The 23,551-nt window shown below is 38.8% G+C and overlaps 1 long non-coding RNA gene and 2 pseudogenes across 1 annotated transcript; 2 read left to right on the forward strand and 1 right to left on the reverse strand.

Moving 5' to 3' along the window:
- Window positions 1-126: 126 nt before the first annotated feature.
- LOC116580337 lies at window positions 127-22,120 on the reverse strand. Its single transcript, XR_004281603.1, has 3 exons — window positions 21,985-22,120; window positions 977-979; window positions 127-138 (listed from the first exon to the last, which is right to left on the reverse strand). It is a non-coding gene; the product is annotated as an uncharacterized LOC116580337 (long non-coding RNA).
- LOC116580334 lies at window positions 4,162-5,259 on the forward strand (annotated as a pseudogene).
- LOC116580336 lies at window positions 7,701-8,391 on the forward strand (annotated as a pseudogene).
- Window positions 22,121-23,551: the final 1,431 nt, after the last annotated feature.

Below are 23,551 nucleotides of genomic sequence, written 5' to 3' on the forward strand. Positions count from 1 at the left end.
CCTAATATGCTTCTTGCCTGGGAAGGATGGAGTGCTATATTCAATCTGAAGATTCTAGAGAAATGTGTAGATCCTCAGGAAGACACTAATAATATGTCTTATGTTTGTACTGTATTTAGAGTTATTCTCTTTCCCTTCCTTTCATTTTTGTTCTTGGCTTCCAGAAAATTCCTGGCCAGCCTTTCTTACTATTAACTTGCCAGAATATTCCTTTTTTCCCTTGAAACCTTTTAAACACTTTCTTTAAAATTGGGGACCACAGGGATATTATGAGGAATAAATAAAATAACATACGTGTCTGGCTTTAAGCATGGACATAGAGGCCACAGGTTCATTTTTTCTTGTTTTCTCGTTGGTCAAGGCTGGCTTCAGAAGAACGTTCATAATTCAGGCACTCAATCAATGCTCATTGACTGTCTTCCTATCTGTTTGTTCAGGAGATCACCACTGAGCTCCACTGTTTAAAAAAGAAAAAATGTGCCTCACTGTGTCTTTCTGTTCATGCCAACCTGGATTTGCTCCACTTCTGTCCTGAATTCAGTACTCTGTTGGCCAACTCTATGTCATGTCAATACATCTGGGAGAAAAAACCTTGGGCTTGTGTTCTACCTATGATAAGTCTTTAACTCACCTAACTATAGTATGATGGTAAATAAATAAGTAAGTAAGTAAGTAAATAAATAAATAAATAAAAGAAGAACGTTCATAGAGAGCCATCCCTTTGGGTGGTGCAAGGAAAAGGCATAAACCATATTCTTCTCAGGTTCTTCCTAGGTCCCAGGAAAGGAATGTTAATTTTTGACTCTCAGTCTCTTAAGGAGAGATATATTCCTGAATTTATTTCCCAGAATCAATAATGGACATAAAGCCACCCATTGACTGCATCATCAGTGCTGAGCCAGAGTCATAAATGGGCCATGACATTTAGACAGGAAATCCGGAGTTTGGGCTCTAATTCAGGTTAATTCCCTCCCACACGCTCAGGTCTGACCCTACCCTGTCCTTGGTGTGACAGAGGAATACAAGAAAACGTGCCATACAAGGGCAGGGCCCAGAAAAGAGACCAGCAAAGAACCCATTGAATATTGGATTATTTTCAGCATCAGTTGTTGGTACTGGCAGGAACCATGTGAAGGTTGCCACCGTGCTTCTCCCCACCTGGCTAAAGGCCAATGCCTAAAGAAGGGAAAACCTTCCTTACCTTGGGGCTGCCTTTTCTCCCTATTTGACTTCCTGCTATTTCCTCCTCAATGACCAACTCACTTCTCCTTTCTTGCCCTTACATACAGTGCTCTTTTTTGGCAAAGGAGGCCTGGATCCTAAATATTTGGCTGTCCATGTTCTTATTCCATATTAGTTTCATTATCTCATACCTAGTCTTTTTTCTCCACACTAGACTTGTTTCTAATAACTTTGCTTAGTCATCATAACACACTGGAATCTAGGGGCTTATCACAGAGTCTGCTTTGGTGTTCATGATTCCACACTCTTTAACGCCAGATTGAAGTGGGGACCCCTTCAACATGGCTGGTGTACCCATACCCCAGAGCCTTTGAGTGTTGGCTGTTAAAGCCTCACACCGGCACCCCTCTCAGAATTACCCTTAGATGCAATGCAACCCCCCTTACAATGTTTCCTGAATGGCCAATGGCCAACGATGACTGAAATGGAGTCTGCGAGCCCAGCCTGTTGCCTTGGTGAGACACTAATTATGCTGCCGGGTGTGTACCAGGCCCCCCGGGGAATCTGGACAAGACCATATCCTTGCTTAGCCTCTTTCCCTTGCCCTACCTGCCTCCCTCCCACCTCTCTCCTGGGAGTTCTCTCTCACTAGAACACTATGGAAGCTTCCCCATCTGAGGCTCTGCTCCAGGGAAATGGACCTAAAAGAGCAATAGTTTTATTTAATAATGGACATGAGGCTCAACAGAAAACACATAAGGCCTCAAATCTGAGCTGCCAGCATCTGATATTCATCAAAGACACCTCTGAATTAGAGTGTGGGGTCCCTTCAGCACCATGTGCTTGGGGCTGGACACAGGAAATGGAGGCTTTCCCAACGTGCCATTATTCCTGAACCCTTGGAAAGTCATTATTGCCACTGAGAATGCTACCAGGTTTGCCTGCCTGCCCGCCTCCTTCTTTCTCACCCTTTCTCCCTTCCCTATTGGTTTCTTTCTCTTTTTTCCCTTGTCTCTTCTCTCCTCATTCCATCCCCCTTTTCCCCTCCCCTCCCATTTCCTTCCTTCCTCTCTTTCTTTCTTCCATCGCTCCTTCCTTCCTTCCCCTCTCTCTCTCTCTTTCTTTCTTTCATAACTGCAGTGGGAATGGATTCCCCTCTCCCTTCAACTACTTCAGCTCCCTCCTCAGAATCACAAAGGTGCCTACTGTACATATCCACAAAGCAAGGTGAGGTGTCTCCTGACTTCTGAGATTTGGGGTTGAGAATCTGTAGATAAGACACTTGTTTACTTCCTTCTCTTCTGAGAAGCCTCTGTGGTTAGATGTAGCATAGGAGTTGAGAGTAGGAGATTTGGAGACACCATGCCTGGATTCCGAGGTTCTGTGGGGGTGATTTTAGATGATTTTATTAATTTTTTCTGATTTGAAAATGGGCGATGATAGTAACATCTCTATTTTTTAGAGAGAAAGTAATAAGTTAGAATATGTGAAGTACATACTTAGAACAGTGGTTTTCTCCCTGGACTCTATATATGTGACACAAATGTAAGAGCTGGTGATACCTCCCCCAGATCTCGACTCCCAGAGTTTATGCTTATCATTTGTTTTCCAGCCCAGGACTATTTAGCATAAAAAGGGCTTTAATTAAACTTGGCAGGGTACATTTTTGCCTTTCTTTTTTTTTTTTAAGGTTTTATTTATTTATTTGACAGACAGAGATCATAAGTAGGCAGAGAAGCAGGCAGAGAGAGAGAAAGGGAGAAGCAGGCTCCCTGCTGAGCAGTGACCCTGATATGGAGCTCGATCCCAAGACCCTGAGATCATGTCCTGAGCCGAAGGCAGAGGCTTAACCCACTGAACCACCCAGGCGCCCCATTTTTGCCTTTCTTATTGAATATTTCCATGTCTCTTGTTTAGTGAGAATGCTATCTGTTGAATAAATCAACACATTTATTCCTTTGCTCAGTGCAGTAAAACATTTGCTTTTTATTTTTTTAAATGCAGTAAAACATTTTTTTTAAGATTTTTATTTTAATTTTATTTCTGTTTTTCTTAGGTTTTATTTATTTATTTGACAGAGAAAGAGATCACAAGTAGGCAGAGAGGCAGGCAGAAAGAAGGGGAAGCAGGCTTCCTGCTGAGCCAAGAACCCAATGTGGGGCTCGATCCCAGGATCCTGAGATCATGACCTGAGCTGAAGGCAGAGGCTTAACCCACTGAGCAGCCCAGGTGCCCCTCAGTAAAACATTTTTAAAAAGATTTTTTTTATGTGAGAGAGAGAGTGGGGGGAGGAGCAGAAGGACAGGGATAAGCAGAGTATGGAGCCCAATGTGGGGCTTGATCTCACAACCCTGAGATCATGACCTGAGCTAAAGTCAAGAGTCGGACACTTGACCAACTGAGCCACCCAGGTGCCCCTAGTGTAGTAAAACATTTAAAATAGTTTTTGAATAGCTTCATCCATGCTACCATAGATAACAAAACCACTAAAAAGAGTTCAGGATTTGTTTGCACTTAGTTTGCATTTCTCTATCTTCTACATTGCCCAGGACTGAGGGAATGTATTCAAATATTATATTCAGAGTTTTTGTTTGTTCGTTATTATTTTTTCTTCATTGTGGTTATGACAGTCATTGAAAGACAACTGGGTTTATTTGCTTCATTTCTAGTTTTTTATCCCTTCCCATCCTCGGTGATTTTTATTAAATTTTATTTTTGGAAAATGTAGAACATTAACATGGCCCCAAACTCAAAAATATATGCAATTTTATTTTCAGAGAGGTTTGTATACTTGGAAGAGAACCAGTTCACTCTTTCAGAGTAGTTTGAATCAGTATTTGTATATCCAATAATATAGGATTTTGCAAATATGAGTAAAGGTGAAATTTGTTAATATCGAATTTGTCGGGCTTAGGAAAGTAATATACATATTCTTTCTCTCTAGATTATCTAGCTCTGAAACTCCTGGGGATTGACATGATGGCTTCTTATGAGTTGGTAATGGGGATTCTCCTCCTCTTCCAGACTATAGTTGGGAATGTCTTATTCCTTTATTTTTATATATCGACTTCGTTCAGTAAACATACTTGGAGACCTACAGATCTAATCATCAACCAGTTGGCCTCAGCCAACTTTCTAGTCCTTTTCTCTAGGGGAATCCCTCAGGCACTGGCAGCTTTTTATTTAGACTATTCCCTGGGAGAACCTAAATTTGCAAGATTACCTTTTATACTCAGAGGGTGGCCCAAGGGGTTTCTCTATGCACCACCTGGCTTTTGAGTGGCTTCCAGGCTATCACTGTTAGTCCTAATAATTCCGGGTGGGCAGAACTCAAACCAAAAGCTCCTAGGGGTGCCTGAATGGCTCAGTGGGTTAAGCCGCTGCCTTCAGCTCAGGTCATGATCCTGGGGTCCTGAAATCGAGTCCCGCATCGGGCTCTCTGCTCATCGGGGAGCCTGCTTCCCCCTCTCTCTCTCTGCCTGCCTGTGAAATAAATAAATAAAATCTTCAAAAAAAAAAAAAAGCTCCTAGATTTGTTCAGCCCTCCTGTTGCCTCTGTTGGAATCTTCATCTCCTGATAAATATTATCGTGCCAGTGAAAGTGACTCACCCAAAGACTACTATAAACATCACAAAAATGCAGTTTGGACTGTGTGCTACAGAAAAATCCGATTCATCCATAAGCTCACTGTATGCATTCCTCTTTACCTTCCTAGATATTTTGTGTTTGGGACCAATGGGTTGGGCCAGTGGCTTCATAGTGCTCTTCCTGCAAAGACATAGGCAAAGAGTCAAATACCGTCACCACGCCTATCTCTCTCTCTCAGAGCTTCCTCAGAGACCACTGCCACTCACACTGTCCTGCTTCCGGTGAGCTCCTTTGTTTCCTTTTATTTTCTATCCTCCATCTTATCACTCTGTAGGACTTGCTTTGTCACCCAAAGCCTGCAACTGGCGAACATAAGTGCATTCCTGGCTGCTTGTTTTCCAGCTTTCAGCCCCTATCTCTTCATCAGCCATGACATTCAAACCTTAAGAATCTACTTTGTCAGTTTTAAGACAAAAATCTCCAAATAGTCTCTTTACAAACAGGCACCATTCATTCAACAGTTTTTTAAGTACAAAATATTCAACAACTGTGGGTCTAACTGTAGACTCATTTAAAATTTATCCTGGTTGTTTTCCAATGTGAGATTTCAGTCCCGTGATTTAATTTTCTAAGTGCATCAATTTTCTCATTGAATATTTCCTCCCAATGCAACAAAATACATTTTCTTCTCTGCAGAAACTGCATAATCCAAGAAAAAGGAATTTTTAATTATATTAACAGTTGGGGTTACCCTAATGATATGGCAAGGCTTACATAATAATCCTAATTGGAAGGCCCACCTGGTACTCTTCATGCCCTATCATGCATGATTTTTAAAGGCCTCATCCTTTGGGGCACCTGGGTGGCTCAGTCAGTTAAGTGTCCAACTCTTGGCTTTAGCTCAGGTCATGATCTAAGTGTTATGAGATTGAGCCCCATGTTGAGCCTGGCTGGCATTTGGCTCTGCACTGAGTGTGGAGCCTGCTTGGGGTTTTCTCTCATCCTCTTCCTCTCTCTCTCTCTTTCTCTGAAAAAAGTAAATGAAATAATTAATTAAATAAATAAAGGCCTCATCCTTTAATATGGATCAGCCAAAGACCAGTAGGCACCTGAAGAACTATTCAATCTTGAAAGAAAAACACAAAGACAAACAGATGGGAACAAGGGAGGCATAGTAACATGGAAAAAACAAAGCATATTAAGGAAGTAGAATAAAGTTCTACAATTTGTAAGTAATATTGTTGATGAGATATGAAATTATTGCATGCATAGGCAAGGGTAGGATGCTATTAAAATGAATGATAGAAGACTAAAAGGACCTTTTGGGAATTAGGACCATGACAGAAGAGATAAAGTACTCAGCAGAGTGGGTGGAAGGTAATACAGAGCAACCTCTAAGAAACTGAAAGAAGGGAAAATAACTTAGAAACACCAGAAAAATAGCAAAACTTTTCTGATGGTGAGTATCTGAATAACAGATATCCCTAGGAGAAAGAAGTATAAACATGGAGAGGAGAATAATATCAAAAAAGTTAATACAAAATAGTTTGTCACACCCATTTGCAGACTAAAAGGCTCATTTGTTTAATGTAATTGAACTAAAATATGCCAATATATAAATTTTAAATATTGGAGAGAATAATACTCTCTAACTCCATCCATGTCATTGCAAATGGCAAGGTTTCATTCTTTTTTATGGCTGAGTAATATTCCATTATATATTTCACTCATATGTGGAATTTAAGAAAAAAAACAAATGAACATGGTAGAGGGAAAGAAAGAGGCAAAGCAAGAAACAGACTCTCAACTATAGAGAGCAATCTGATAGTTTGTTTGGAGGGGAGGTAGGCAGGGGGATGGGTTAAACAGGTTGATGGGTATTAAGGAAGGCACTTGTGATAAGCACCGGCTGTTGTATATAAGTGATAAATGACTAAATTCTACACTTGAAACTAACATTACCCTGTATGTTAACTAGAATCTAAATAAAAATTTGGAAAGAGAAAAAAATATTGGAGAGAAAAACAGATTCCTAAAGATTTTGGAAAGCAAACAACAGGTCATATTCAAAGGGAGAAAAATAAAAATGGCTCAGATTTCTAAAGAAAAGAGAACAACACTGAAAACTGGAAGGCAATGGAGCAATGCTGCCAAACTTCTGAAATAATGATTTCTAAACTAAAATTGGATACGTGTCAAACAAAACTCAGGGATGATTTAGAATAGAGATATTTTCAAGGAAGGCAAGTTCTCAAAATGTTCTGTTAATGCTTTTCCAGGAATTACTGAAGGCCAAATTCTGTAAAGTAAGTAAGTGAAAAAGAAGACAATATGGACCCCCGCGAACTGGAGATTCAGCCCACCTGAAATGCTAATAAGATCTGTTCAATGACAGAGAAAGGCAAACCTAGGTTAACCACTATCCAGCCAGCCTAGAAATAACACAGTCAAACTCGTAGCAGAGGCTTGTATTGAAGAAGAAGATTAAATTGATAGAATTCCTGATGTGTTCTATTGAAAACTTGGGAATGAATAAATGTTTGTACACCGAGAAATCAAGCATATTAAAATACATTAATTCTAATTTGGGGAAATTAAAATTGGTATGAGAATAGAAATGTAACATGAAACCTCCCATGTTGAGCAATTAAGTCATAATAGGTAAACACTGATAATTTATTTGACCAAAATATATGTATTTAAGCTAGTGCGGAGGGTTTACTTGCTATTCTGTCAAATGCATCTCTAAATGATACACTGGCAAATATAATTGAAATATATTAGTAATGCCTGAACCCTAGGCTCAGTCCTGTGAGCTGGATCGGGGAGCTCCCTGTCTCCACCTCCACATCCAGCAGAAAGTCATTGCGTGACTAACACATTTTCATCAGACTTCCTCTGATTTACCCAGAAGAATGTGAATGTGTATGTGGCAATGATGTGCACTGCCAAGAAATGTGGAATTAGGTTCCAGCCTCCAGCTATTATCTTCATCTTTGAGAATGAAATAGGGGACAAGTCACCAATGCATCATGCCAGTCTGAAACTTTTCCAAGTTTTCAGATTTCAGCAGAGCTGCTGAACAATTAAAGAATAATCCAGAACACAAGAATGACCTGGAACAAGTATCCCTGAGACAGCTAGAGAAGTTATTCTTTTTTTTTTTAAGATTTTATTTATTTATTTGACAGACATAGATCACAAGTAGGCAGAGAGACAGGCAGAGAGAGAGGGGGAGGCAGGCTCCCCTCCGAGCAGAGAGCCCGATGTGGGGCTCGATCCCAGGACCCTGGAATCATGACCCGAGCTGAAGGCAGAGGCTTTAACCCGCTGAGCCACCCAGGCGCCCCGCCTTTGTTTTTTAACAAGGTTACTTGTGGGGGCAAATTCTGGCAAAAACAGTGGAACAACTTCAACAAGAAACAACCATTGATCTTGTGGAAGACTTGAACAAACTAGATGACAAAGAACATGCCAAAAGAAAGAGCGTAATGGATGAACTTTTCGAGAAAAATTAGAATGATGATCCAAATTTTGTTTATGATGTTGAAGCTGAGTTCCTGCGGGATGAACAACTGCAGTCTTGTGGCTTGGGCACAGAGACAACTGATGAATTTTGATATAAACAAATTTATTGTGCTAGCAGAAAATCTATACAAATAATGTATAAATACGATTCTAGAAAAATCTGTAAGGAACACTAAATGTACATGTTGGGTCGTGTTTGGACTGACCTTGTTACTTTTCAAAATGAGGACATGAGGAGTATCTAGTATGTAGATGCATGAGGAAGTCAGGGAAAACTGAATACAGGAATCTGCCTGTAAGGAGTTTACAATCTAGGGATGCCTGGGTGGCTCAGTCTGTTAGGCATCTGTCTTTGGCTCAACTCATGAATCAAAGTCTTGGGATCAAGTCCCACATCAGGCTTCTTGCTCAGTGGGGAACCTGCTTCTCTCCCAGCCTGCCATTCCCCCTGCTTTTGCTCCCTTTCTCTCTCTCCCTCTGACAAATAAATAAATAAAATATTTTAAAAAAGAAAGTGTATTGATTCTGAGGTTCGATTTACTGTATCCACTAAAATAATCAAGAAAAGCCTAATCTAGGAACTAAAGTATGAATGTTACAAAGTCTGTTAATATAATTCACCATATCAATTCTGAAAGTGAAAATTTAGATATGTATCTCTATAGATTATTTTTTAAAATTCCAGTATAGTTAACATACAGTGTTACATTATTAGTTTCATGTGTACAATACGGTGATTCAACAATTCTATACAACTCAGGGCCCATCATGGTAAGGGTACTTCCAATCCCTTCACCTATTTCACCAATCTCCCCACCTGCCTCTCCTCTGTTAACCAACAGTTTGTTTTCTGTTTTTTGGTTTATCTTTTTTTTTCTTTATTTGTTTTGTTTCTTTAATTCCACATGTGAGTGAAATCATATGGTATTTGTCTTCCTCTGACTGACTTATTTCACTTAGCCTTATACCCTTCAGATCCAACCATGTCATTGCAAATGGCAAGATTTCATTCTTTTTTGTGGCTGAGAAACATTCCATTATATATAGACATAACCTCTTCTTTATCCATTCATTTATTGATGACCACTTAGACTGTTTCCATAATTGGCTATTGCTCTAATTAACATAGTGGTGCATATATCTTTTTGAATTAGTGCTTTCATGTTCTTTGGGTAAATAAATACCCAGTAGTGGAATTACTGAATGATATGGCAATTCTATTTTTAATTTTTTGAGGAAACTCCATACTGTTTTCCATGGTGGTTTCACCAGTCTGCATTCCCACCAACAGTGTACAAGTATTCCTTTTTCTCTACATCTTCACCAACACTTGTTGTTTCTCATATTTTTTTATTTTAGACATTCTGACAGATGTGAGGTGATATTGTGGTTTGATTTGCATTGCCCTGTTGATGAGTGATGTTGAATATCTTTTCATGTGTCTGTTTAACAATTTGTATATTTTCTTTGGAGAAATGTCTGTTCGTGTCTTCTGCCCATTTTTAAATTGGATTATTTGGTTTTTTGTTGGTGAGTTGTATAAATTCCTTATATATTTTGGATAGTAACCCTTTATTGGATATATCATTTGCAAATATCTTCTCCCATTCAGTAAGTTGTAGCTTAGTTGTGTTGATGGCTTCCTTTGCTGTGCAGAAACCTTTCATTTTGATGTAGTCCCAATAATTTATTTTTGCTTTTGTGTCCATTGACTCAAGCAACATATCTAGAAAAATGTTTCTATGACTGATAGACTGTGCTCTCTTCTAGGATTTTAATGATTTCAGGTCTCACAGTTAGTATTTAATCCATTTTTAATTTATCTTTGTGTATGATATAAGAAAGTGGTCCAGTTTCATTCTTTTCTATGTAGCTGTCTGGTTTTCCCAAGACCATTTGTTGAAGAGATGTGTTTTTTTCCTATTGCATATTCTTGCTTTCTTTGTCAAAGATTAATTGACCACATAATCATGGGTTTAGTATGAGGTTCTCTATTCTGTTCCTTTAACTTATGTGTCTCTTTTTGTGCCAGTACCACGGTATTTTCATTACTACAGGGTTTTTTTTTAAATTTTTATTTATTTATTTGACAGAGATCACAAGTAGGCAGAGAGGCAGGCAGAGAGAGAAGGGAAGAGGGCTCTCTGCCGAGCAGAAAACCCAATGCGGGACTCGATCCCAGGACCCTGGGATCATGACCTGAGCAGAAGGCAGAGGCTTTAACCCACTGTGCCACCCAGGCGCCCCCATTACTACAGGTTTTTAGTACATCTTGATATCTGGGATTGTGACACTTCCAATTTTGTTCTTCTTTCTCAAGACTGCTTTGGCTATTCAGAGTATACAAATTTTAGGATTATTTGTTCTAGGATTATTTGGGTAGTATAGACATTTTAGCAAGATTTGTTCTTCCAATCCATAAGCATGAAAAATCTTTCTGGGAAGGGGCCAAGATGGTTGAGGAGTAGGGGACCCTATTTTAACCGGATCCCTGAATTGAGCTGGGTATCTACCAGACCACTCTGAACACACATGAAACAGCCTGAGATGTAAGAAGATATCTGTTACCATGTATCATTCAAAGCCACCATTTCCTTTTTGATTTTCTGTTTGGATGATCTATCCTTTGATATAAGTGGGGTGTTAAAGTCTCCTATTATTATATTACTACCAATTATTCCCTTTATATTTGCTATTAGCTGCTTTAAGTATTTTGGTGCTCCCATGTTGAGCACATGGATATTTACAATTGTTATATCTTCTTGTTGGATTGATCCTTTTTTTTTTAATTTTTTTATTTTTTATAAACATATGTTTTTATCCCCAGGGGTACAGGTCTGTGAATCACCAGGTTTACACACTTCACAGCACTCACCAAGCACATACCCTCCCCAGTGTCCATAATCCCACCCCCTTCTCCCAAACCCCCTCCCCCCAGCAACCCTCAGTTTGTTTTGTGAGATTAAGAGTCACTTATGGTTTGTCTCCCTCCCAATCCCATCTTGTTTCATTTATTCTTCTCCTACCCACTTAAGCCCCCATGTTGCATCACCACTTCCTCATATCAGGGAGATCATATGATAGTTGTCTTTCTCTGCTTGACTTATTTCGCTAAGCATGATACGCTCTAGTTCCATCCATGTTGTTGCAAATGGCAAGATTTCATTTCTTTTGATGGCTGCATAGTATTCCATTGTGTATATATACCACATCTTCTTGATCCATTCATCTGTTGATGGACATCTAGGTTCTTTCCATAGTTTGGCTATTGTGGACATTGCTGCTATAAACATTCGGGTACACGTGCCCCTTTGGATCCTTTTATGATTCTGTAGTATCCTTTGTCTCATGTTATAGTTTTTTTTTTTTTAAGATTTTACTTATTTATGAGACAGAGAATACAAGCAGGGGGAACAGCAGAGGGAGAGGAAGAAGTAGGCTCCCTGCTGAGCAGGTAGCCTGATGTGGGGCTCCATCCCAGGACCCTGAGATCATGACCTGAGCCAAAGTCAGACACTTACCTGACTGAACCATGCAGGCACCTCTCGTCTTCAGATTAAAATCATTTTGTCCAGGAGAGTGGGGCCAAAAAAGTCTATTTTGTCCAACCTAAATATTGCTACCCCAATTTTCTCTTCCATTTGCATGGTAAATAAATGCTTTGCCATCTTTTCAGTATCAATCCACATCATGTCTTTAGGTCTGAAATGAGTCTTTTATAGGCAGCATATAAATGGGTCTTGTTTTTTTTTTTTTTTTTGGTATGGAGACAGAGAAAATATTTTATTAAGTAAAAGAAAAATAAATAGATTCTACAACACAAAAAGATGACATTCTATGTAATAATTACCATCCAATAAAAGAATATAATGGGAAATGACACCTCACAAGAACATAATTTTACAGTTATCATTAAGAGAACAGGCATCAAATGAAAGAGGTTAAATGCTTAGTACTGACACACATGAGGTGATAGAGCCATTATGATGTGTTCAATGCTGGCATCTAAGTTTACAAATTGTAGTGGAAGAATATGTCTTTCCACAAAACCAGATGCTCAGTATGCAAACTACACATCATAAAGACCAAAGATCTCAAGATAATGTCTGTCTTTAAGTTATTTCAAATAAACAACATCCACTTTAATTTTTTTTTAAAGATTTTATTTATTTATTTGTAAGAGAGAGAGAGTGAGAGCGAGCACAGGCAGACAGAGTGGAAGGCAGAGTCAGAGGGAGAAGCAGGCTCCCTGCGGAGCAAGGAGCCCGATGTGGGACTTGATCCCAGGACGCTGGGATCATGACCTGAGCCAAAGGCAGCTGCTTAACCAACTGAGCCACCCAGGCGTTCCTCCACTTTAATTTTTAATCCATTCCCTCATCCTATTTTTTTTATGGGAGTGTTCGGTCCCTTTACAGTCAAAGTAATTATTGATAGGAATATTCTTATTCCCTGTTTGTTACTTGTTTTATGGTTGTTTTTGTAGTTATCTGTTCCTTTCTTCTCTTGCTCTCTTTTCTCATGGTTTGTTGGCTTTCTTTAGTGATATACTTGGATTCCTTTCTCTTTATTTTTATGTATCTATTACCAGTTTTTGATTTGTGGGTACCATTGGGTTTACATATAACATCTTATGCATATAGCAGTCTATATTAAGTTGATGTTGCTTAAGTTTGAACCCATTCTTTACTCTATGCCCTCCCCTATTTTAGGTATATGGTGTCATATTTTACATTCTTTTATTTTGTGAATCCCTTGACTGATATCTATAGATATACTTAATTTTACTTTTTTTGTGCTTCCTACTTTTCTTATTCCGGCTTATGGTCTTTCCTTTCCACTCAAAGAATCCCTTTTAACATTTCCTGTAGGGCTGGTTTAGTGATCATGAATTCGTTTAACGTTTGTCTGGGAAACTCTTTACCTCTGCTTCTATTCTGAATGATAGTCTTATTGGATAGAATATCTTTGGCTGAAGGTATATTTTCTTTCAGTACTTAAATTATATCACACCACTCCCTTCTAGCCTGCAAAGTTTCTGTTGAAAAATCAACAGATCACCTTCTGGGGTTTCCCTTGTATGTAAGTGTCTTCTTTTCTCTTGCTGCCTTAAAAATTCTCCATCACTTTTTTTTTTTTTTTGCAATTTTAATTACTGTGTATCTTGGTGTGAGCCTCCTTGGGTTGATTTTATTGGCCTTTTGTGCCTCCTGGATCTGGATTTCTGTTTCCTTTCCCAGATTTGGGAAGTCTTCAGCTGCTATTTTTTTTTTAAGATTTTTTTTTTTATTTATTTGTCAGAGAGAGAGGAGCGAGAGCGAGCACAGGCAGACAGAGTGACAGGTAGAGGCAGAGGGAGAAGCAGGCTCCCTGCCAAGCAAGGAGCCCGATGTGGGACTCGATCCCAGGACACTGGGATCATGACCTGGGCTGAAGGCAGCTGCCGAACCAACTGAGCCACCCAGATGTCCCTTCAGCTGCTATTTCTTCAAATAAATTTTCTGGCCCTTTTCCTCTCTTCTCCTTCTGAGATCCCTATAATGTGACTGTTACTATGCTTGATGTTGGTTGAGTCCCTTAGTCTATTTTCACTTATAATTATTATTTTTTTCTCTCTCATGTTCACCTTGATTGGTTCCTGTTTCCACTTCAGGTTGCTGAGCCATTCTTCTGTTTCATATTGGTGATCCATTGATGATTCTTGCCTAAAAAAATTACTACCACAGTGATTGTCAAATTGTGATTTTTTTGAAGTTTCTCTTCCTTTCTACATTTATTAGTTTGAATTCTGCTGTATAGAAAAGTGTTAAAATTGGTATAATATAATGATATAATATAAATAAATTACATTTATCTATACTAACATAGGCTCATGGGTTCTTATTTTGCTCAGTGTACCATAATCCATTATTATCATTATTACAAATGGTCCCAGGTGAGATTAGTGAGGGTCCCTTCAAGCTGGATTCTCTTGGAGTATACCCTATACTCCTTGAACACCACCTTCTTTACTGACACAAGATGTTCTAAGCTCATCTTGTGCTTTTCATGGTCAAGTTCTAGAGATAGCCATTTCTCTATGAGTAGAGAATGATATTGAGAAACTAAGATCTGGGTGCTCAAGCTCATTACTCTAGGTGGGGGTGGGTAGCACTAGTTCAAGAGGTAATATATGTATATATATACATGTACCCATATATACATGGTAGAAACCATGTGTTCATACCAAAACCTCCAATTCCAATACATTATAGGGTTTGTTCTAGTTTTCCTCTTTTTCATATTTGTAACTCCCTTCTCATTCCTTGAAAAATCTGGCTCCCACTATCTCCAATATGTTTGTTTATTTGGAAAGTTCTCCTCTAAGTGACTGACCTTTTGACCTATGCTGCTTCGACCTCCCATAGCAACAGTGGCCTTATCCATTCAGTCACCAACCTGGGATTCCTTCTCCCCTTCTTCCTACTCAGATGTCGTCTTTACATGGGCACTGATCCTGCATTGAGCTGGGTCATCATCAGCCCTGTCCCTTTCACCCTTTTCTACCAGATCCAACTAATGGATTTTGGACTGAGAAAGGGAGGACTGACTATTTGATATTAATAATTTACTGTTAATTATGTATGTGTGAGAATATAGTGATGAACTTTATTTTTTAAAAAGAATTCTTAACTTTAAGAGACACTGAAATATGTATGAGTGAAATGTGTTGGATTTTCTTCAAAACAATAAGGGGTTGGGAGAAGTGGGTGGGGGTAGAGGTAAAACCAAATTGCTTATAAACATAATTATTGGTGCTGGTGGTATGTACATGAGTGTTCATTATATTTTTCCATAACAAGAAATATTTTTTAAAGGCCAATAAGCAAATTCTCCCCCTATCATGTAGTTCTCAAAATTGTTGTGGTTTTTCTTTTTTCTTCCATTTGAAATATAACATTCTAGCAAATCTATGAGAAAACTATACTTTGGAATATTGTTTTGGGTGTAGTTTTAGAAAGAATTGAATGGCTCTAAATTTGAGTGTTTACATGCAGGTTCAGGGCAATTCTTTCACTAATCTAAGTCTTTTAAAAAGTTTCTTTCAAAAGCAATATATTTTCTGAGCTTCCTGTTCTCTGCAGCTTCCTGGCTTCTGGGGCTTCAGTTCCAGTTAATCCAGGGCTTCTCTGTGTTGTAGTTTCTGCTTGCCTTGTACCTGCACCTCTTCAATTCCTGTTGCCTTGCTACCTTGTGGCTCTTACAGTCATATCACTTCTTCTGCCTCATGGATCTTGTCTGTTCAAGCCTTCTGCTGCTTTGTGGATCTCAGATTCAGGACTTTCCCTCATGGTTTCTGTTCCTCATGGATCCTGCTACATTGTGGCTCCTGTTGCTTCATGCTTGTTGGCCCACTGTTGATGCTTCATGGCTTTTTGCTGCTTTGTGGTTCTGCATGCTCATGATATGAGGCCCCCAAAGGCCAAAGGCAAGCAAAGAGGGTAACGGGGGGAAAAAGGTAGTCAGTAGTACTAGGAGTATAAATACAGCCAAGAAGTTGAGTGACCATTTGGGAAGCACTAGAGAAGGGAGCAACAGATGCCCACAGCTGAGGGGGTGACAAGATATGCCAGGCTTAAGAGCTGCTTTGGACTGTGAACAATTTCCAAGTTTCTGTTCTTGCATGAGGCTGCCTGCGTAGCTGATTTTGTCCTCCTTATTTCCCCATGAATGCTTCGATAAATCACCATCACTAAAAATGAAGAAACAAATAAATGAAATAAAAAACATATTTTATTTTCTTAATAGAATTTCTATTAGCTTATTATTTTTTCTTTAGGTATTTTATATTGCAACTGTGTGTAGCAAATTAACTTTTCCCCCTAATAGTTTCCTGCTTATAGTAGAAACTTTCAATTTTGTTACTTGATATTTGACTGCCACTGATTTTTTTTTTTTTAAAGGTTTTTTTTTTTTTTTATTTATTTGACAGAGAGAGATCACAAGTAGGCAGAGAGGCAGGCAGAGAGAGAGGAGGAAGCAGGCTCCCTGCTGAGCAGAGAGCCCGATGCGGGCCTCGATCCCAGGACCCTGAGATCATGACCTGAGCCGAAGGCAGCGGCTTAACCCACTGAGCCACCCAGGCGCCCTGACTGCCACTGATTTTTTAAAAAGATTTTATTTATTTGACAGAGAGAGAGAGTGAGAGCGAGCAAGTAGGCAGAGTGGTAGGCTGAGGGAGAGGAAGGAGCAGACACCCTACTGAGCAGGGAGTCTGATGCAGGGCTTGATCCCAGGACCCTGAGATCATGACCTAAGCTACCCAGATGCCCCATGCCACTGAATTCTTAATAATTCTAGTTTTTTTTTTAAGATTTTATTTATTTTTTTATTTGACAGACAGATATCACAAGTAGGCAGAGAGGCAGGCAGAGAGAGGAGGAAACAGGCTCCCTGCTGAGCAGAGAACCCAGCATGGGGCTCGATCCCAGGACTCTTGAGATCACGACCCGAGCTGAAGGCAGAGGCTTTAACCCACTGAGCCACCCAGGTGCCCCAATAATTCTAGTTGTTTTACTTGGTATCCTTGTTTCTTTTCTTATCTTTAAAAAAGGTTTTATTTATTATTTATTTGAGAGAGAGAATGAGAGAACATGAGAAGGGGGAGGGTCAGAGAGAGAAGCAGAATCCCTGTTGACCAAGGAGCATGCTGTGGCTGTCTGATGGACTGGTATTTGTCTTACCTTAGGGCACCAATGGGGAGCGAGCGTATTTGGGATGCCTCTCGGCCATTGAGAACAAGGGAGAGAGGATAGCTTGCTGTTATAGAACCAGACAACTTGCATTACAAAAACATATACCACAGTGTGCAATACACTCCTATAAAAGAAACTGGCAAGACTCTCTAAGAAATTGCACACATCATCTCAGAGAAGTCGTATTCCTCCAACAAAAGGTTTCAGAGGTCTCCAGAATCTCTCACCAGGCTTATTGGCAAGAGTCTTCTATATGAAGCCAGTCCATAAAGACTGTAAAAAGTGGTTGTCATCTGAAATGCATAGATCTTAACATAAAGTTATGATACATATAAAAAATAAGCATGGCTCAAACACAGGAGCAAAATAAATCTCCAGAAATTGAGCTAAAGAAGTGGAAGGATATGACTTACCTGAAAATAGTTCAAAATAAATCTTGCCATTTGCAATGACATGGATGGAACTAGAGGGTATTATGCAGAGCGAAATAAGTCAATCAAAGAAAGACAATTATCATATGATCTCTCTGATATGAGGAATTTGAGAGGAAGGGCAGGGAGTTTGGGGGCTAGGGAAGGAAAAAATGAAAAAAGATGGTATCAGGAGGGAGACAAAGATAAGAGACTCTTAATCTCACAAAACAAACTGAGGGTTCCTTGTGGGTGGGGAGGAGGGAGGGGATGGTTGTGTTATGGACATTGGGGAGGGTATGTACTATGGTGAGTGCTGTGAAATGTGTAAGCCTGATTATTCACAGACTGTACCCCTGGGGCAAATAATACATTATATGTTAATAAAAATAATTTTAAAAATAATTCAAAATAACCACCATAAAGACGCTGTACATGCTCAAGAAAATCATGCACAAACAGAGACAGAAATTATATATATGAAAAGAGAACCAAACAGAAACTTTGGGACTAAAGAACACAATAATTGAACTGAAAAATTCACTGGAGGGATTCAACAGCTGCCTTGCTCAAGTAGAATAATCAATGAATTCAAAGAAAGACACTTAAAATTATGCAGTCAGAGAACAGAAAGAACAATGAAAAAAAAGAGTGAAGAAAGCCTAAGGGACTTACAGAATACCATAATGTGGACCAATGTATACATTATGGGAGTCCTTGAGAAAAAAGGAAAGAGAAGGGGGCAGAGAACTTATTTAAAGAAATAATGGCTAAAAACTTCCCAAGTTGAGGAAAGGAAATGGATAGCAGATTCAAGAATCCCTATAGACTTCAACTAGGATGAATCCACAGAAATCCACAGTGAGATACATCATAGTTGAGCCTTGAACAACATGGGGACTGGGAGCGCTGATTCCATCTTTTCAAAATACAGTAAAAAATAAAAATCTGTGTATAGGGACGCCTGGGTGGCTCAGTTGGTTGAGCAGCTGCCTTCGGCTCAGGTCATGATCCCAGCATCCTGGGATCGAGTCCCACATCGGGCTCCTTGCTCCGCAGGGAGCCTGCTTCTCCCTCTGACTTGACTCTGCCTTCCACTCTGTCTGCCTGTGCTCGCTCTCACTCTCTCTCTTACAAAATAAATAAATAAAATCTTTTAAAAAAAATCTGTGTATAATTTTTGATTCTCCTTTAAACTTAATAGCCCACTATTGACCAGAAGCATTACTGATAACATAAACAGAGGATTAACACATATGTTGTATGTTATCTATATTATATACTATATTCTTACAATAAACTAGAGAAAAGAAATGTTATTAAGAAAATTATAAGGAAGACAGATGCCTGGGTGGCTCAGTCAGTTGAGCATCTGACTCTTGATTTTGGCTCAGGTAATGCTCTTGGAATGGTGAGATTGAGCCCGTAATTTGGGCTCTGCACTCGGTGGGAAATCTGCTTGGTGTTCTCTCTCTCCCTCTCCCCGTTTGTGCACTCTCTCTCTCGCTCGCTAAGGTAAATAAATAAATCTTAAAGAAAATTATAAGGAAGACAGAATACATGAACAGTATGGTACTGTATTTATATTTTTAAAAATCTGTGCATACATTTACCTGTAAAGTCCATATTCTTCAAGGGTCAACTGTATAATCAAATTTCAAAACTCAAAGACAAAGAGAATTTTGAAAACAGCAAGAGAAAAGCAGCTTGTCATGTATATGGAAAACCCTAAGACTCAGCAGATGCTTTGCAGACCAGAAGGGAGTGGGATAATATATTCAACATGCCAAAAAGAAAATGCCAATCAAGAACTAATATATTTTTAACATCCGTCAAAAAATGAAGGAGAAATAGACTTTCCCAGAAAAACAAAAGCTGAGGGACTTCATCACTGCTAGAGCTGCCTTATAAGGAATGTTAAAGGAATGCTTCAAGTTGAAATGAAAGGACGCTAAATAGTAATATTAAAGGGTATGAGGGGGTGCCTGGCTGGCTCAGTTGGTGGAGCATGTGATTCTCGGGTGTAGAGATTACTTAAAAAAAAAAGCAAATAAAAGTATAAAGCTCACTCTTAAGTACCTAGACAAACACAGAATATTATAAAACTGTAATGGTGTGCATAAATCACTTTTAATTCTGGGTATAGAAGTTAAAAGACAGAAGTATAAGAAACTATAACTACTAAAACATGTTAATAGATGAAGAATATAAAAAGACACATTCATGACATCAATAACATAAAATGCGAGGGGAGAGAAGTAAAAGTGTTAAGAATTTCTAAGCAACTGAAATTAAGTAGTTGTCAGCTTAATACAGATGGTTATAACCACAAGATGATTTATGTAAGCCTCGTGATAACCACAAAGATACTGATATTAGATACACAAAAGTAAATGTGAAAGAAATCAAAACATGACTACAAAAAATAAAATTACTGAAGCACAAAGGAAGACAGTAAGAGAGGAAAAGAGGGATAAAAAAGACACAGGACAAACCGAAAACAATTAACAAAATGATAACAGTAAGTCCTTCCCTAACAATAATTATTTTAGATATAAATGCATTAAACTCCCCAATCAAAAGATATATAGTAGCAGAATGTATAAACATCATCCAGCTATGTTGTCTATAAGAGAGTCATTTCAGATTTAAGGATCTGTATTGGCTGAAAGTGAAGTATGGAAAAAGACATTCCATGCAAATAGTAGCCAAAAGAAAGCAGACATATCAATCATATTAGACAAAATGGATTTTGTTTTTGTTTTTGTTTTTTTTTTTTTTTTGAGAGAGAGACAGTGAGAGAGAACATGAGTGAGGAGACGGTCAGAGAGAGAAGCAGACTCCCCGTGGAGCTGGGAGCCCGATGTGGGACTCGATCCCGGGACTCCGGGACCGTGACCTGAGCCGAAGGCAGTCGTCCAACCAACTGAGCCACCCAGGCGTCCCAAGACAAAATGGATTTTAAGTAAAAAATTCAAGCAGGACATAAAAATACAAAGTGAAAACACCTGAAAGCCTACTATCTTATGATAATAATTCTTAGCATTTTTAAAACCATCCTTTAACAAATATACATGTAAATAACAGATGTATTTTATACTTTTAACAAGAACTTTATACTTTAACAAGAACTATACTTTTTTTTAAATTTAATTTTTTATTTGACAGAAAGAGAGCACAAGCAGGCAGAGTGGCAGGCAGAGGGAGAGGGAGCAGACCCCCTACCAAGCAGGGAGCCTGACATGGGGCTCAACCCTAGGACTCTGGGATCACGACCTGAGCCAAAGGCAGCCACCCAACAGACCCAGCCTCCCAGGCACCCCAAGAACTATACTTTTAACAAGACTTTCATTGGTTACCTATCAGTTTCCCCTTTGTACATACATCTTCACAAGTTCCTATACTCCCTCTATGTAGAACACGTTAAAATTCTGGTGTGCCTATCCCACATCTTTCTCCAAGTTTATACAGTCACATATATATAAGTACACAGTTACACATTCCATTCCTATATCAAAATGTTTTAAAATTTCATCACAGATACACTAATACTTAAAACTGATGAGGAATATATCAAAATAACAGCAAACAATTGTGTAAATATAATCCAGTTTAAGAAATACAATACATGAAATAACTTTTTTTGTTGTTAGAGAAACTCAGCAAAATAAAATTCTGGTTTCTCGTTGGACAACATTGTTCTACACATACATCAAACAGGCCAAAGAAAATAAACAGAAACTTCACAGGCAAAAAAGGGAAAAAAAGAAAACGTTTACCTTTGGCCTTTTCAACCATCTCATAGAAACCAACTACTCATAGTACAGCTACGTACATACACACCAAAAAATTATTGGAATGCTTGGAATAAGATTTTTTTACTGCTGTTTTGCTTTTTTTTTTAATGGTTTTATTTTCTTCTTTGAGATTATAATGAACATGGCCATACCACAAGTAAAGTCAGAAGTGGGGCAGAGAATGCTCACAAGGCTAGTTTTGTTATCTGAGATTACTAAAAATGGCTGACCCCTAACAATATGTACAAAAATATAAATATAAAATACCATGTCTCCTTTAAAAATACTTTTAAGAAAAAAAGCAGGGCCTTGGAAGTTTTGGTTCTTTTTTTCTTCCCTGTTGTAGATTCCTGTTGTGGTTTTGCATTGGTGGAGAGTGCGTGTGTCGTTTGTAGGTGGCACTGCCCAGGTGGGGCATGGGTGGGTGGGACTCTCCACTTGAAAGTGACCACGTTTAGAGTCTGAGATGGGAAATAGGGGCGTGGTGAATAGGATAAAATCCCTTTTCTATTACAATTTCAGAAGAAACCCCCAAATGTCCTGAGGGGGGAAATGTTTAAATGCTGTTAGGTTTAACTTTTCCTTTTTCACTGCCCAGAAATCCTCATAGGTCTTCTGTTTCTTAGTGTGAACTTTGCCATCCTCATCATCTTCTGAAACCTGTGTTCATAACTGCCTAAGCCTCCTTATCTCCCTCTCTATCGCCTTCCTATTCCCCTCCTCTTCCTGCTGCACCATTTTACATCTTCTTCATCTTCCTTCTTGGCCTCCTGCCCCCCATTTTCCTCATGAGCCTTCCCATTAGCAGGTGCATCTCTTCTATTCTCTGCCTCCTCCACAATTCTCCTCTAAATCCTTGGTGGTGATCTCGGAGCTGGTGTCTACAGTTGTCTCGGACATGACCTGGCACACTGGTGATCTGAAGCTCTGGGTTAAAAAGAAAGCAAGAGTTGGAGGACTATGGTGATAAAGCTGCCAGAGTCTGTGGTGGTGGAGGTGTGCGGCAGAGTTGGTTACAATGAACCCGGAGCTGGACCCAGGAACAATGCAAAGATGGCTTTTTGGAGCAGCAAGTGGGGTTATGAAAGAACTCTGTATCCCTTTTGCAAACTTATCTTTTCCTGTTTCCTCCTCTCTGAACTTACTACATTCCTGAATTTTATTTACCATATCCTTGTTTCCCATTATCTTCCACTTAAGCACAAAGTATAATTTATTTTGCTTCTTTATAAAATTTCATGAATGGAACACTCTGTATATATATTTCTATGGCTCATTGCTCATCACATACTAGATTCACTAATTTTCGCTGCTGTGTACTATTTCAGTGTAAAGGTACTCCACACCTCCTTATCCATCCTACTTTTTATGGTCATGTTTCATTTCCAGATTTGTTACTGCAATGATATTAGTGAAACCAATGTAACTGTGTTTGATGACAGGGAAAGCATTTCAAGGATTTTTAAGCTATGATGAAACCAGTTAGGAGGAAGTAAAGGAGAGACTTTTGGAAGAGAAACAACAAAAAGAAAAGGTCAAAAAAAGACATTTCCCCCCTCAGGAACACTTGGGGGTTTCTTCTGAAATTGTAATAGAAAAGGAATTTTATCTTCTTTCCTAATACTACTTCCATTAGCTCTTCATCTACTTTAAACTACCATTTCAGATCTGAAGAAAAAGTGTCAGAAATGTCAGAAGAAATACAAATATTTAGGTTCAAAATTGCCAACTGCAACAGAGAAATCAGGCACTGTTCGGGAAATGGTAGCCTGGTTTTTGTATAGTCAGAATATAACACAATGTAATTATCACTTTTTTAATAAGACAAGTAGTATTCTAATGGACTAATTATGCAGTCTCAAACAGGTTCCTTGCCTTGCATGACCTATATACTAGAACATCTGATCCCTTAATGCTGGGCTCTGCTCTAATCTACCTGCTTAAACAAGTAGGAAATTATTTCCTTAGTCTAGGGTTTTCAAAGTTATCTGGTTAAGTACCCTTAATATTACAGAAGATTGGAAATCTACAGAAGCCACTCCATGACCGCATGTTACTTTGATTTCTTCTTTCATATTTTTAAAAAAGATTTTATTTATTTATTTGTCAGAGAGAGAGGCAGGCAGAGGGAGAAGCAGGCTCCCCACTAAGATCTGAGGACTCTGGGATCATGACCTGAGCTAAAGGCAGACATTTAACTGAATGAGCCACCCAGGCATCCCTATTTCTTCTTTCTTTAAAATGTTGCAGTCTTTCTGATAAAACAGCACTGATCCATTATAAAATATCATTATAAAATCATTTGGCAGA

The sequence above is a fragment of the Mustela erminea genome, chromosome 19 (genome assembly GCF_009829155.1).
Source record: "Mustela erminea isolate mMusErm1 chromosome 19, mMusErm1.Pri, whole genome shotgun sequence".
In the NCBI taxonomy this organism is placed as follows: domain Eukaryota; kingdom Metazoa; phylum Chordata; class Mammalia; order Carnivora; family Mustelidae; genus Mustela; species Mustela erminea.